Genomic DNA, 16,443 nt, shown 5'->3' on the forward strand with positions numbered 1-16,443 from the left:
CCACCAGTCCCACCACAACTAGTTCTGCCTCTGTTCATCCACCCCGAGCAGTAGGAGCAGCACCCAAGGCACACTCCAAGGCTATGCGCGCCCCAATTTGGGAGCACTTTGAAAATGTTGAAGAAGGGCGCTATGGAAAGTGCAAACATTGTGGGAAGCTAATAAGCAGAGGGAAAGTGTCTGGCCATTTTACCAGTGCTAGCATGAAGCATCACCTCAGCACTCAACACAACGCTGTGCTATTGGGGAAAGATGCAGAGGTAAAACTTAGTGCAGGCAGCATAGCTGGTGGCCGTGGAAAAACCCCAACAGCTTCTTCTTCTGAGCCAATAGCAGCAGCAGCAGCAGCAGCAACTAGTGCTGGCAGCCAGAGACCAAGGCAGGTTGGAGCACTGCATGTCCAGCCCACCCTGGAACAATTTGTGGCATTCCAATCCAAAAGGTCAATGCCCAAACAGCAGGCCAATAAAGTAACGCGACTGATTGGTCAGTTCATTGCTGTTGGAGGGGCATCCTTCTCTATGATCGAAGGGGAGCCTTTCAAACAATTGATGGCGGCTGTGGCTCCACAATATACAGTTCCGTCACGTTCCACTTTCAGCAGGAACATTGTCCCCTCATTGTATCGGTCCTGTGTTGCAGCAGTGAAAGAGGAGCTTTCCAAGGCTGCTGGTCAGTCTGTTCATTTCACTACAGATTTGTGGAGTGCACCTAGCGGCCAGCATGCCTTTCTTTCTTTGACAGCACACTGGTGGCAGCCCGGTGTGTCTAAGGAAGCTGCTGCAGCAGGCTACCGATCTTTCCTTCTCCATGCAGAAGTGATGGATGAAAAGCACACTTCCCAAAACATTCTGCATGCGATGAGGAAAATGTTTAGCCTTTGGGTGGGCGCAGAGGCGGGCACCAATGTTGAAGTTGGTTTTGTGGTAACTGACGGAGGTGCCAATATGGTGAAAGCGCTGCGAGATGGTCATATTGTTGGTGTGCGCTGTGCAGCCCACATCATCCATCTTGTAGTGAAGGCAGCAATGTCAGAAGGAACTAATGTGGCAGCAGTAGTTCTGTCCCGCTGCAGAAAGATCGCTGGGCACTTTCACCATAGTGTTAAGGCTAGCCAACTTTTGAGGGAAGAGCAAGAGAGGTCAGGTCTTCCCGTACACTGCCTACGTCAGGATGTCAGTACACGGTGGAACTCCACGTTAGACATGCTCGAGAGGATTTTGGAGCAGCAGAGGGCAATCCATAATCTTGCCTCAGAGCACAATATTGGGATTACCTCTCCATTGAATAGGGAGGATTGGACAGTGATCGCCCAGCTAGTGGCAGTCCTTAAACCATTCAGGGATGCCACAGAGAACACTGCCAGTCTGGCCCAGGTAATCCCAGTGTTCTCCCATCTAGGCAGCAAGATGGATGTGTTCCTTGGAAACCGTGAGGCTGTTCAAGGTGGCACTCTACATCCTGACATAGCAGCCATAGTCAGGAAGCTGAAGGATCTGCTAAAAGTACACCTTCGCAAACGAATGGAAGAGAGTCCCGAAATGATGCTAGCGTGCCTTTGCGATCCAAGAATTAAGGGAAAGCTAGCTTTGAAATTTAATGTTCTCAGTAGCTACCGGGAGCAATTGGTCAACAAGGTGCGTGACTGGCAGCGTAAAATGGGAATGCTGTCCGAGGAGGGAGAGGTGCAGGAGGAGGAAGAGATGATGTGGTCTGCTACTCCTAGCAGCAGCATCAGCAGCAGTGCTACAAGCAGCACAACACAGCTGAGTGGAGCAGCTGCGTTTTGGGAAGAGGCACTTGGGAGTATAGTTGGACCATCTGACAGAGCTAGCAGCAGAAAGGAGAGTAGTGCTGCTGAAATGGTCAAACTTTACCTCTGTGAAGTTCCTTCTGCGCCTCATGTTGATCCTCTTAGCTACTGGGATGAAAAGAAGAGTGTGTGGCCTGCACTCTCATGGGTTGCGCAGCAGCTACTATCATGTCCGCCAACCACTGTTCAAAGTGAGCGCGTGTTTTCTATGACTGGAAACATACTGAGTCCACAGCGCTCACGCATGGCACCTCATCTGATGGAGCAGATTGCCTTCCTTAAATTCAATCTGCCCAAGTTGGGTTACCCAGCTCTTAGCTTGGAAAGTTAATTTTTTTTATCTGTAATGTTTAAGGTAGTTTCTCCCCCTGGTTGCACGTGTTTGCGGTGTGGCAACGTCTGCTACCTCCGCCGGTGTAGCCAATTTACGCTAGGGCCTAGTGTCTGAGTTCTGGAAGTCCGCTCCCAAACGCCATGGACTGACAGACTTTCATGCTTTGCCCTGGGGTGAAACAGGTGAGCGGGTCGTCAATTGCCCACTCATTCGCCTTTTTCCTTTTCCAACGGTGCTGCTGGTGGTGGTGCCAGCATCTTTTGCCAGTTCGCTTCCTGGCTGAAATCATGCCTCAAATGTCCCTAATGGAGAGGGTAGTTTCTTCCCCTGGTTGCACTTGCTGCGGTGTGGCAATGCCTGCTACCTCCGCCGGTGTAGCCAATTTACGCTAGGGCCTAGTGTCTGAGTTCTGGAAGTCTGCTCCCAAACGCCAAGGACTGACAGTCTTTGGATGCTTTGCCCTGGGGTGAAACAGGTGAGCGGGTCGTCAATTGCCCACTCATTCGCCTTTTCCAATGCTGCTGCTGCTGCTGCTGGTGGTGCCAGCGTCTCTTCTCTGCCAGTTCGCTTCCTGGCTAGTGTCATGCCTTAAATGTCCCTAATGGAGAGGGTAGTTTCTCCCCCCCTGGTTGCACTTGCTGCGGTGTGGCAACCCCTGCTACCTCCGCCAATGTAGCCAGCTTACGCTAGGGCGTTGTGTCTGAGTTCTGGAAGTCCGCTCCCAAACGCCAAGGACTGACAGTTTTTGGATGCTTTGCCCTGGGGTGAAACAGGTGAGCGGGTCGTCAATTGCCCACTCATTCGCCTTTTCCAATGCTGCTGCTGCTGCTGCTGCTGGTGGTGCCAGCGTCTCTTCTCTGCCAGTTCGCTTCCTGGCTAGTGTCATGCCTTAAATGTCCCTAATGGAGAGGGTAGTTTCTCCCCCCCTGGTTGCACTTGCTGCGGTGTGGCAACGCCTGCTACCTCCGCCAATGTAGCAAGCATACGCTAGGGCGTTGTGTCTGAGTTCTGGAAGTCCGCTCCCAAACGTCAAGGACTGACAGTTTTTGGATGCTTTGCCCTGGGGTGAAACAGGTGAGCGGGTCGTCAATTGCCCACTCATTCGCCTTTTCCAATGCTGCTGCTGCTGCTGGTGGTGCCAGCGTCTCTTCTCTGCCAGTTCGCTTCCTGGCTAGTGTCATGCCTTAAATGTCCCTAATGGAGAGGGTAGTTTCTCCCCCCCTGGTTGCACTTGCTGCGGTGTGGCAACGCCTGCTACCTCCGCCAATGTAGCCAGCTTACGCTAGGGCCTAGTGTCTGAGCTCTGGAAGTCCGCTCACAAACGCCAAGGACTGACAGGGTTTGGATGCTTTGCTCTGGGGTGGAACAGGTGAGCGGGTCGCCAATTGCCCACTCATTCGCCTTACCCAATTCTGCTGCTGCTGCTGCTGGTGGTGGTGCCAGCGTCTCTTCTCTGCCAGTTCGCTTCCTGGCTAGTGTCATGCCTTAAATGTCCCTAATTGTAAGGGCAGTTTCTCCCCCCTGGCTGCGTCTGTTTGCGGTGTGGCAATGCCTGCTACCTCCGCCAGAGTGGCCAGCTTACGCTAGGGCCTTGTGTCTGAGCTCTGGAAGTCCGCTGCCAAACGTCTAGGACTGACAGTGTTTGGGTGCTTTGCCCTGGGGTGAAACAGGTGAGTGGGTCGCCAATTGCCCACTCATTCGCCTTTCCCAATTCTGCTGCTGCTGCTGCTGCTGGTGGTGGTGCCGGTGTCTCTTCGATGCCAGTTCGCTTCCTGGCTAGTGTCATGCCTCAAATGTCCCTAATGGTAAGGGCAGTTTCTCCCCCCTGGCTGCCTCTGTCTGCGGTGTGGCAACGCCTGCTACCTCCGCCGGAGTGGCCAGCTTACGCTAGGGCCTTGTGTCTGAGCTCTGGAAGTCTGCTGCCAAACGTCTAGGACTGACAGTGTTTGGGTGCTTTGCCCTGGGGTGAAACAGGTGAGTGGGTCGCCAATTGCCCACTCATTCGCCTTTCCCAATTCTGCTGCTGCTGCTGCTGCTGGTGGTGGTGCCGGTGTCTCTTCGATGCCAGTTCGCTTCCTGGCTAGTGTCATGCCTCAAATGTCCCTAATGGTAAGGGCAGTTTCTCCCCCCTGGCTGCCTCTGTCTGCGGTGTGGCAACGCCTGCTACCTCCGCCGGAGTGGCCAGCTTACGCTAGGGCCTAGTGTCTGAGCTCTGGAAGTCCGCTGCCAAACGTCTAGGACTGACAGTGTTTGGATGCTTTGCTCTGGGGTGAAACAGGTGAGTGGGTCGCCAATTGCCCACTCATTCGCCTTTCCCATTTTTCAGTGCTGCTGCTGGTGGTGGTGGTGGTGCCAGCATCTCTTCTCTGCCAGTTCGCTTCCTGGCTAGAGTCATGCCCAAAATGTCCCTAGTGGTAAGGGCAGTTTCTCCCCCCTGGCTGCGTCTGTTTGCGGTGTGGCAACGCCTGCTACCTCCGCCGGAGTGGCCAGCTTACGCTAGGGCCTTGTGTCTGAGCTCTGGCAGTCCGCTGCCAAACGTCTAGTACTGACAGTGTTTGGATGCTTTGCTCTGGGGTGAAACAGGTGAGTGGGTCGCCAATTGCCCACTCATTCGCCTTTTCCATTTCCTTTTCCATTTCCATTTCATTATTTTCCTTCTGATACACAACCAACCAAACATAACACACACAATAACACAAATAACACAGTGACATAACACATAACACACATAACACATATAACACAGTGACAAGTGACAACACACATAACACACATAACACATACACGTACAATGCACAAATCACAAGGACCTTTCCTCTTGTTATTTGTCCTGGCCTTCATTTCTACACTCACTAGCATTAACGCTATAACTCACACTTCATACTATAACATTTTTCCATCCACATACCTGCCAACAGACCCAACTTTTTCAGGGACAGTCCTGCTTTTTTCCAGTCCTGTCCCATCTAATTTAGCTAAACTAGGTATGCAAATACATGTTGGTAGTTATAGCTCGGTAGGTAGCACTAGTATAAACATTAAATAAATATAATAAAGTACTAAATAATAAATCTAACTTTAAAATACATTTAAATAAACCCCTAATTTTTTTTTAAAACCCATTAAAATTAAATTATTATTTAGACATAATACATCTTTAACCAAAGCAGTGCACTGCTACTAATCTTAAACATAACCGTACATTAACCCTAAGCTATTTTTTAGTTCTTGTCCAACATTTTTCCATCCGCATACCTGCCAACACACCCAAGATTTTGGTGGACAGTCCTGCTTTTTTCCAGTCCTGTCCAGTAAAAGTTGGGTTGTTGCAAAGTATGCCATTGTAAATAGGTAGCAAATGTTAGGCATGTATTACAAGTGGTCCAAAATCATTTTAAAAATGTAAAATAATCCCTATTCTTTTATTAAACATCTATGGATGTGTGATTGTGTATGATAAACGGAGGCCAAGTTCCTTGGAGCATTTGTCTCTAGGTCATTTTGTGTACAGTACACCTCAGTACGTGTGTGCACTGTGCAACTCTATTGGTCATTTCGGCAGGGGGCTGGCCTGCCATCAACGAATGAAGTGCGTTCTGCAATTCACTAGGTGATGCCAGACCAGCCCCCTGCCGAAACGACCAATAGAGTTGCACACACGTTCCTTCACGGCAGCTGCTGCTGCTCCGATGTGTTGTTAACCCCGTATTAACCCCTGCAAGGCAACCGGGAAGGAAACGAAGATTAAACGAGCACGAAGAATGTCCGCGAATATCCGCCCGAAGAGAAGACAGGAACGGGCGAATATTCGCGGAATACGAAGGTTTTTTCCCCCCCGAAGACGAGCACGAAGATGAACACGAAGAGCCCCCTGGTGCCCAAGTCTAGTTTCTAGTTACTCCCCTGTTGATTGACTTATATAGCACTATTGTATACTGCAGCGCTGCACAACTGATAAAAAATTCATAACAAGTAGAGCGTGGCCGCAGGGCCGGCCCAAGACATAATGCCCCTGGGGCAAAGTTTAAAATGCCGCCCCCCCCCTTTATCTTCCCTTCCTCTGCCGCCCCCCATTATCTACCCTTCCTCTGCCACCCCCCCATTATCTACCCTTCCTTTTCTCCCTCCCTATTATCTACCCTTCCTCTCCCTCCCTATTATCTACCCCCCTTTGTACTTATCCTTCAGCAGTCCTGCGGCGAGTCTCCCTGCTCGGTCTCGGTGCCGGCTTGTAATGCTGAGTGCCGGAAATGACGTCATCTTCCGGCGCTCAGCATTACAAGCCGGCACCGAGACCGAGCTAGAGGGCTCGCAGAGGAGAGAGGTGCCTAGCGGGTACTGACAACTTGATAAGCAAAAACCACTCGGCGCCCCTCTCTCACCTCCGCTTAAAAAAAAAAGGGCTTGTGGTGGCAAAGTGCTGCCCCTTCAAAAGTGCCGCCTGGAGCAATTGCTCCACTCTGCTCCATGGTAGGGCCGGCCCACCTCAAAAGAGCTTACAATCTATAAGAGGATTTTCTGGGGAGACGGAATCTTTTACTGGGTACACCGCAGCTGCAGCACATCAGCAACCGGGAGAACGCTGACGGTAAGAGGGTAAAGCAGGCAGCTGGCGGTAAAACGGGTGCTGCTGGGGCTGTTAACGGGGCGGGAGATGATAACGGAGGTCAGGGCTTTATACATTTAGACATGAATCAGCCTTTGGTCTTGTCTTACATTCAGGAGCCATATGGCCGTCCCATGTATGTTTACATTCCCTCACTGTAGTAGCCTCTACCACTTCTGCTGGGAGGCCGTGCTAATTATCTATTACCCTCAAGAAGACAAGACCTCCTTGCATTATCCTGAATGAGGCCAGATTTTCACTCTCTGCTGTTAATCAGCGCAGCAGGTCTTTTGCAATCTATTGTATATATATATATATTCTGCGTATGTTTAGCTGACTCCTATCCATTAACTAAAAGCACCTATTGCTTCACCTATCGCTTAATCTGCAAACCCAGTAACCGGGTTTATTCGCTGCGAATAACAACGACGGCGACCTGTAGGCTTCGGGAGAAGTGACAGATCCGCTCGCTAGAGCTGGATTTTCATGTATTTATTGTTTATTTTGGCTGTGATGTCAGATGTGAGTGAGGGTTTGACGCGAGCGCTGCAACGGGCTGGCTTCTTCTTTAAAGAAAATAACTGTGAATTATAACTCTCATCCGCTGGTAGTAGGCTGGTTTGTTGTGATGAGAGTAGTAATCCTCAGAAGTGACGGGGTTACTGGTACTGGAAGTAAGGAGTGACACTTAGTATTAGGACACAGCAGGCTGAGCATTGCAGCGGTTTTTACTGAGCATTAAGGCTCAGCAGAGCATTGCAACACTACTGGCTTTTGGTGCTGAGCAGAGTATTGCAGCTTATCTCACGGCTGATGATGTCATAGAGGATCATAGCAGCATAAAATGCAGTAACTCAGTAACTTTTATCCATGGAGTCTGCTACCAAGAAGGACCAAGTAGACGATGAGCCCTGGACAGGGGCGTAACTAGACGCCTCAGGGCCCGGGTGCGAGAATCTGTTAAGGGGCCCCCCCACCCCCTCACCCCCCCCCCAAAAAACATGATTTGAACCCAAAATTTTTTTTTCAACAAATTCAATTTACATATTGAATCATATCTGTAAAAAAATCAAAGAAAAAGGGGCGCATGTACAAAGGGCATAATCCAGGGGTGTCCAAGTTTTTTCTGCAGTGGACCACTTCATCAGAATTGTATACGTGCGCGGGTCGCACTCATTTTTCACTGTGACAAAAAATATGGCCTTTAATAAAATATGCAGATTAAAATAAAGTAAAATGACACAAAACCTTTACTCTTCCTCTCACTGATTTCTGGGCCTTGAAAGTTTTGCGACTACAAATTCAGGATTCCCTAGATTTATTCTAGGGATGAACTGAAATGAAAATTCTGGACCAAAACATTCAGGGTTCACTTAGCCAAAACCGAAAATGACCCCACCTTTAAAAATAATAATAAAAACTCACATGTTTAATAAAAGTAGGTAACACACAATTGGACAAAATTAGCAAAATGACTTGGCATGATAGGAGTGTGATTGCTGTTAGCCTAGGCAACCAGTAAATGCTGGTACCTAGGCATGATGGGACTGTGCTCGCTGTGATTGCTGTTAGCAATCACACTCCTATCATGCCAAGTCAGCCAGTACATGCTGGTACAGGGTGGCTGTAAGTGATGTGCAGACCCCATACTGCTGGCAGCATCACTACACAAGGGGGGCAGCTAGCTAGGTTTCAGCATGTACTGGCTGACTTGGCATGATAGGAGTGTGATTGCTAACAGTAGTCACAGTCCCATCCTGCCTAGGTTCCAGCACTTACACATCCATCCAGTAAATGCTGGAACCTAGGCATTATGGGACTGTGATTGCTGTTAGCAATCACACTCCTATCATGCCAAGTCAGCCAGTACATGCTGGCACATTGTGGCTGTAAGTGCAGACCCCATACTGCTGGCAGCATCACTACGCAAGGGGGGCAGCTGGCCAGGTTTCAGCATGTACTGGCTGACTTGGCATGATAGGAGTGTGATTGCTAACAGCAATCACAGTCCCATCATGCCTAGGTTCCAGCACTTACACATCCATGCTATCACACACACACACACTCATTTATTCATATAATCATTCATTCACAGATTCATTCCCTCAATCACACACACTCATTCAAACACCCTCCCCACCCCCTTACCTGCACTGCAGCTCCTCGATGCAGCTCACAGACTTCAGCAGGGGGCGCGGCCTCCCTCTGCCTTCTCTGCTAAAGCACAGAGGAAGTAGGATGTCACGTGAACTCCCCTTTTCATCTGTGCAGTCCAGAGGACCCTCCCACAAGTAAGTAGCAGGGCTTGAGGTGCGGCTCGCGTAAGATCGGTTGCCCTGGCTGCAACGTTGGACGCCCCTGCCTTATTTAAAAAAAAAGAAAACGGAAAAAAGATTTCGGGCGGCCCCTTGGCTTGGGCCCCCCTGCCGCCGGGCCCGGTCGCAGTCGCGACCCCTGCGACCCCGGTAGTTCCGCCACTGGCCCTGGAATAGTCATGACTTTGCTCCCGGGAGTGATTCTTTATCATCTGATTTCTCTGTAAGATGACTTGGCTTGTAAGATTTCCACAAGTACTTATTCGCCGTTCGCATTTCTATTCCTGCAGAAAAGCCGCCAAGGAGTATCGACGCAGGAAGAACGAGTATGTGAGAAACCTGTAATGTCTCGTGGCCTTACTGGAAATTGAGAATAAGGAGCTTTTGGAGGGGCTAGAAAGAGTCGAGAACGGCATATGTGCCCGTCGTTCAATCTGATGGCCCGCCAACCATTGAGACGACAGACAGACTTTCACCATCCAAGCTGTCACGCTATAAGCGATTACGCTATATATATTGGCCTTAATTGTTCATAAATAAATAGTTTATTTACGAGAAAAAAATTAACATGAGTATATGGAGTTTTTATATTTTGTTATTTAATTGGGAACTTTGCACCTTTTTTTATAGTGTTTCCTACATCATGTAACATGGACTGTTTTATACGCAACACATTTATTTTTGTAAGATATTTAAATTGGATTTATATGAATCTTGTAATAAAAAATTTTTTGCACCCGACCATAACTCGGGACTTAATGTAAAATATTAAATATCATAAGACTAATGCCACTTCTTTATGTATGATGTCACTCAACGGCTGTGAGAATGTACAACTCCGCAAGATTTGTAAGATATTTTAGAACCTGGGTATGTATTTCTTGTCAATGAATGTCATGTTGGTAAAGTAGCGTGTGGCTTTTTTTGTACATAATTTCTTTAATTTTATTTTTTATGAGAATGTTACAGTTTTGTAACTGGGTTAACTGGTTGTGCCTTCAGAGACAGATCCTGTTATATCAGAGCTGGGGAATAGAAATAACCTTAAAGAGAAGTAAAGGGACCCTCCAGCAACTGCGTGCCCCTTTTAAATTAACATTTTTGTTACCCCGGCCGGTTCCTTGGTTTGCAGGTATGATAAATAAATTAATGGAAAATCAATTAAGTAATTAAAATGATGCGACCGGCTCATTTTTTCACTACCTACCCCCTCTTTCCCCTTTCTTCACTACCTACCCCCTCTCCCCTTCTCACTACCTACCCACTCTCCCCCTTCTCACTATCTACCCACTCTCCCCCCTTCTCACTATCTACCCCCGTTTCTCACTATTTACCCTACCTTTACCTACCCAGAAGAAGTCCTGCAGTGGGAGCGCGAGGCCTCTGTCTCACTGCTTTGCAACAGCGTGCGCAGCTTCACTGCTGAGCGCTGGTATATGAGGTCATATTCCGGCGCTCAGCATGAAATGCTGGCACCGCAACAAAGACACTGAAGACAGAGGCCTCGCAGAGGAGAGGGGTGCCGGGCGGTTGCTGAAAACCTATTCCTGAGCAAACGCTTGGCTCCCCTCTCTCTCCTTTGCGTCAATCAGTGCTCCCTCGCGGCGGCTGGACACACAATTAAAAAAAGGACGGCGTTTCAATTGGGGGGTCATACGGAGGGGCACAGCATGCTGTAGGGTGGCCACGGCCTCCTCTGGCCCCCCCCTGCTGTCTCCACTGCCTGAATCTTACACGAGATCGAGGACTGAATAAGGATTGAGTCTTTACATTGGGATAAATATTCTGAATGCTTCTCATTTAGCGTCAATCTCAGTGCTTTTATTACATGTTCATCAGTGAACAAACACACAAACATTCTATGTTGAAATGTGTCCAAATCCATTGAATACATTAAAGTTGAACTCTGATCCCACATACAGCCCTGCTAATGACGAATGCATTCAAACAGGGGCAATTGCTCCCCAGTCCCCTGGACCAGCTCCGTAGTGCAGGCAGCTATGAATCAAACCCGATAGTCTGTCCAAGGGTCAATCCAGGCAAAATCAAGCAAATCAAAAGAGTAGTCAAATGGCAACCAGGTCCGGTCACAGGAGATAATTCATGATGACTACCAAGTTACAAGAGGAATGAAGCCCACAGGGGCCAGAATGGACTAGAGTGGGCCCTGACAGAGTGCTGAGCAGGGCTAGGCTAAGGCAGGAATTGTGGATTTTAGGGGAGGAGTTTTGGTAGGAGGATATTTAAGTTTGGTGATCACAGGGGTAAGGATCCATTTTGTTTAACCTTACCTGGTGGTGTTTGTCTTTCCCTGTCTATCTCTTGTTGGTCTCTTGTATACTTGGCTGTTTCTTTTGTGTTCCTTTGCTGTCTGTTTCTCTCTTGTGTCCTGGCCTGTCTTTGTTTTTTGTGTCATTTTGTGTTTGGGTCTGTCTTGTTTCTGTGTTTTTTTGTGTCTGAGTCTTTTCCTTTTTATCTGGGGCTCTTTTTTGTGTGCCTGTCGGTTCTTTCTTTGTTCCCCCCTTTTTTCTCTCCCCTCTTCTTGTCCCCTGCAGGTGTCTGTATGGATTTGAGGTTCTGCAGCAGCTGTTGGACCTTGTGGCTGCAGGAGCGACTAGGCCACATGCTGGATCCGGCTGGAATGTTCCTGAAGGCTGGCATGGAGTACTGCAGCAGCGTTGGAGCATAGGAGCAGAGGCAGACCTGAGGAGGATGACTTCAGAGGCATACTAGTGTGCAGTGCAACGGCATGGAGGAGGCTTTGGCCCTCGCAGCGTTCCATCACAGCGGGCCAGAAGGGCCCATGGGAAGGCAGTGATTTCAGATGGCCCAGCTGGGTGTCCTGTGGCTGCTGGCCGCTCCCCAGATGGAAAAGGGGGCACAGAGTGCAAGGAGTCAACAGTTGCAGGAGGTGGTTCGGCCTGGTATAGGCCTCTGAGGCCTACCGCAGTGTTTCCCCAGATGTGGGTCCTCCAGGAGTCGTCCAGGGAGGCAGAGAAGCTGGCAGGACGGCCGGGTGCAGCCTGTGCAGATGTCAAGGTAGGGAGACACCGGAGAGAGGCCTAGGCAGTTACCTGGGGCAGGAGGTTTTGGCTGTGGAGCAGGGGGGCTGGGGAGGCCCCTCTTTTTTCCAATCTCCATCCTGAAGTGGCATATGGGGGGTTTCCGGCTGAAGCACCCCATCCCTTGCACAGACACACGCAGGCACACCCTAATTAATGCATCCATCAGGATGGGATGAGTTGGTGGGAATCTGCACACCAAGGAGGTGGTTTTGGTGCTGCCACTCCTGCGGTGTTTCTCTGCGGCGGCACAGGATCATACGACCTTGCTGTACGGGACGGCCAAGGGGTCCATTATTAAGGTTTCTTTTTTGTGTGTTATTTCCATCGGGTGCACATGTGTGGGCTGATGCTGAGATTTTTTTCGGGGGCTGTAGTGTGGTATCTATGGCGTGTATAGTGGGGAGTTTCCTGGGAAGTTTATAGATGTGCTGGGCTTGAGATTCTTTGCAGGTTACATTGCATTTGTTTGTGTGGTTCTGGCAGGTTCCGTAGCAATGTTTTATTTGGAGGCAGTGGAATGGTTTTAGGTCACGGTTACTGACGGACAACTGCAGGGGGAAAGCATGGCTCTTGAGAGCTGTCAGTCTAATCGGTGGTTGGAGGGAGGTGGAACTTGGTAGACAGACGTGATGGGGGGATATGATAGTAACGTTTAAATGCTTAAGGGGAATCAACAAGTTAAAGGGAGAGATTTTCTTTTAAAGTAAGTACTACCACTGCAAGAGGACATATTCATAAGCTAGAGGGGCAATGGTTTAAAGGTAACATCAGGAAATATTACTTACTGGAAAGGGTAGTGGATGCATGGCATAGCCTTCCAGCAGAAGTGGTAGATGTTAATACGGTGCAAACGTTTGGCCAGGCATGGGATAGGCATAGGACAGAGTTAGATATAGGATAAGGGCAGGTACTAAGGAAAGTACTCAGAGATTGGGCAGACTGGATGGGCCTGATGGTTATTATCTGCTGTCACTTTCTAAGTTTTTATATGTTACGGTGTGTTGGAAATGTTTGTGTGTCCCCCCCCCTTTATTGCCCCCTCCTGTAGCTGCTTCTTGAGTGGGTTGCACAGGCAGCTTTACACAGAGAACACTTGCTTTGTTGTGGTGTGAAGCTGCATTTGTCCAGGTCGCTTGCAATCACGTAGGGTCATGCTGGGGTTTTGGGGTGAGGGGGTAAGGGTTATCTGTTGATGTGACAAATTGCATCGTTGAAGGGTTGCAGCAGTAAGGCGATGTTGATGGTTGTTTTTTCTGAACGGTGTCCCCGGTTAGCCTGGGGGTCGTGTTAAGATGGAGGAGGGGGACAAGAGGCATGAGGGAAATTGTTTCTGGCTTCCTCTGGGAAGCATGGATGGGACGAGGTTAAGGAAAGGGGGCTACGGTACCGCGGTTTTCTGAATCTTTCGGTACTGGGGTTCGGCATGACTGGGGTGAGATGTATTGGAGGTAGTCTCCTGACTAGGGATCTGCTCTGTTTGTCAGGTTTGTTGTATGGGGGGTAACGTTTTTGGTGGGGTCGCCATAGAGAGAGCTGTTTTGTTGGTGCCTAGGGGATAGCGGTGGGGGACCAAATGGTTCCGTCATGGGGTTTGAAGCTGATTCTGTTGGGATGGTTGATTCGCTTTGCAGGAAGATTGCCTGTCAGCATTTCCCGGGGCCATGGGGTCTACGGTTTGTCCGAAGACTTCAAGCAGGCTGGGGTATGTACTACATGGCCCAAGGTGATTTAGTGGGGCTGCGGGGCGAGTCTCCTGTTTTGGGTGCCGCTGTCTGATTTTGATCTGCTTCTGGTACGTCTAAGAGGTCACCATCTTTGGAGAGGGGTGGTGGTGTTCAATGTCTTTTCTGGGTTCCTTCGGTTTTTCGTGCACTTACTCTGTGCGATTGGAAACTTGCTGGTGCATAGGTTTGTTAAATTTCCCTGGTCTTGATTCGGTTTGGCTTTTCGGGAGCTGGAGGGCTCTGATTCGGGTAACTGTGTGTGGTGGCGTGAAGCAGGTGCTGAGAGCTGACTTGCTGGTCAGTGAGCTCTTGCTGCACAGGCTGCGGGGAAGTGTTTGGGACAATTGGTGACGGGGTTGTCCAGGGGGCCATTGGTTCATGTTAGTATGGCCTGAGGTCTGGGATATATTCGCCCTCTCCTTGTTTTCTTTGAACCGTTCCACTTAGTGTTGGCCCTGTTTTTTGGGGAGTTGGCAGGGGTATTGGTAGGGTGGTTTTGATGGAGCTATATCGGAGGAAGGGCACTTTGGTTCTTATGGTTGGTGGCTTTGGTGGATGTTTTTGTGCTTGGTGGTGCTTGTTTTCGTTCGGGTGTTGCATAGAAGTATCGCTGATTCGCTTGCTTCGTTGGAAGTGGCCTCGGCAGATGAAGTTGGGGGTACGCCATTCGGGGGCTTGCCTTGCCTGGCAGTATAGTGGACTCCCGAGGTCACAAATATTGGCATTGGTGGGATTGTTTGCGGTGGCAGTATATTCAGTGGGTGGCCCACGTAGCCATGTTCAGGTGGTTCCTGGCAGGGGCGACCCCTTTCCAGGTCTATGGGTTAGGGCTGGATGATGCGCTCCTTAGTTTGTGGATGTGGGATCAAGTGGTGGGCGTTCCTACCCCCCCCCTATTGGGATTTGTGGGAGGCGGTTAATGGGGTTTCACTGTCTAATTTTGCTTTGGACGTTGCTGTGCGATAGTGCTGGTGCGGATGTCTCGGTGGGCTGGTTTGGTTTGTCTACTGTGCCCGATGATGCCATGTGGATGGGCTTTTGGGGGTTATATCAGCGGATTGTGTTCTTCCGGGTACATCAGGATGGATGTTGGCTCGGTCTGCTTGGCCGCCTCACCATGCAAATGGTGTTTGAGGCTGGTGGTGGGGGGGGGGGAGCCCGGGTTGCTTCTCCCCTCTGTGGGTTTTTTCTTCGGGCCTCTTTTGGTAGGCGGGTTATCAGCCATTCTCAACAGTAATGACCCCGACGGGGACCGCAGTTAGGTATAGCGGTTTGCAGCTGGGTCTCCCAGGGGTTTTGGTGCTTGGTGATGGAGTTTTTGGTGGTGGTTTGGTTGCCATTACACAATTTTGGTTATGAGTAAGATTGTTTTTGTTCTTCTTCTTGCTGGGGGGGTGCCGGTTTGTGGGGGTCACCTATCGGCATTCACTAGTTTTGGGGATGTGGCGGAACTGTGGTTGGAGAACTGAGCCCGTCAGTGGGGGCCGCAGTTGGGCATAGCGTTTGTGCAGCTGTGTTACCCGGAGGGTTTGGTGCTTGTGGGATGGAAATTTTGGTGTGGGTTGTTGGACCTTGGTGGCTCAACATTACAAAACTTGTTCAGTTATGAGTTTGTTCATTTATGTTGCTGATGTGGGGGTTGGTCACCGTGAGACGGTTGATTTGGTTTGTACAGGTGCCGTGCCTGTTGTTAGCACCTTACGTGAGTTAGAGGGGTATTGAGCATTGCCTGGGCGTCATGGTTACGCTGCTGGTGTGCTTTGTCCAGAGGCAGCAAAGGTGGATGGGCTGGTTTGTGGTGCTGGATAGGTTTTTGTAGGCATTTGGCGCAGATTTCTTGATTCTGTGAGTGGTGGTGGGTTTTGAACGGGCCAAGCTTTCTTTTGTGGGGGGAGCCCATCCGGCTTGAGGTGTCAAGGGATGGGCTCATGGCGGTAGCTTGCCAGGTATCCAAGGGGTTAATGTGGGGGTATGATCATTGGTGGTCATAACCGGTGGGAGGTTCCTTGCAAGGAGTGGTGCTCGGAACCTCAGGTCCGGGTTGGGGCATCCTGGTATGTCCCCTCCCAAAATTGGTGTGTGGTATGGTACCTGGATAACTTGGCAAGCTAGGTTGGTTTTGGTTACGTCATTGTCTCTGTTAACGCATCTATGTTTATTATTTCAGGTTTTACAGGACAATGACTGTTAAATAAAACGGCTGTGGCCTTTTCAAACCCATCTTGTGTGTTGGTGTTTTATTTAATTGAGCAAATGAGCCAAGCCTGGCCCGTGAGTCGAAGCTACATCTGTCAGGGCAAAAGCAACTAAGCAATTGCCTATAAGAGATTTGGGATTTGGATTGATGCCATTGTTATTGACCTGATTGACCGCTCAGTAAAGCAGATCAGGGAAAGATCACCGGCCCACCAGGAAGGGCTACCAAATCAACGCCCCGGAAGGCTTCAAGACACCTGATGTCTCCAAGGTCTTTTTCTGATATGGACTGGTCTTTGACTAGCATGAGAGTCAGAGATCTGGTAGGGGTGGGTTAACGTTGTAGCTGGAGAGATTTGTCATGAGGGTCACAGCGAGAGAAGACATTGG

Source organism: Sceloporus occidentalis, unplaced genomic scaffold (genome assembly GCF_023333645.1).
Source record: "Sceloporus occidentalis isolate IW3139 unplaced genomic scaffold, rSceOcc1.0.p SCAF_63, whole genome shotgun sequence".
Taxonomy (NCBI): Eukaryota; Metazoa; Chordata; class Lepidosauria; order Squamata; family Phrynosomatidae; genus Sceloporus; species Sceloporus occidentalis.